Source organism: Lupinus angustifolius, chromosome LG10 (assembly GCF_001865875.1).
Source record: "Lupinus angustifolius cultivar Tanjil chromosome LG10, LupAngTanjil_v1.0, whole genome shotgun sequence".
Classification (NCBI taxonomy): domain Eukaryota; kingdom Viridiplantae; phylum Streptophyta; class Magnoliopsida; order Fabales; family Fabaceae; genus Lupinus; species Lupinus angustifolius.
The window spans coordinates 6,192,790-6,193,040 of record NC_032018.1 but is presented as its reverse complement, the minus strand read 5'-3'; positions in this window follow the sequence as shown (position 1 = coordinate 6,193,040).

Below are 251 nucleotides of genomic sequence, written 5' to 3'. Positions count from 1 at the left end.
ATCCTAATCCTAATCCTAATCCTAATCATAATCCCAATCCTAATCCTAATCCTAATACTGATCCTCATCCGGATTCCCATCCTCGTCCTCTTCCTCATCCTCATGATAATCCTAATCCTAATCCTAATCCTAATCCTAATCCTTATCCTAATCCTAATCCTAATGCTAATGCTAATCCTAATCCTAATCCTAATTCTGATCCTAATCCTAATCCTAATCCTAATCCTAATCCTAATCCTGATCCTAATCCT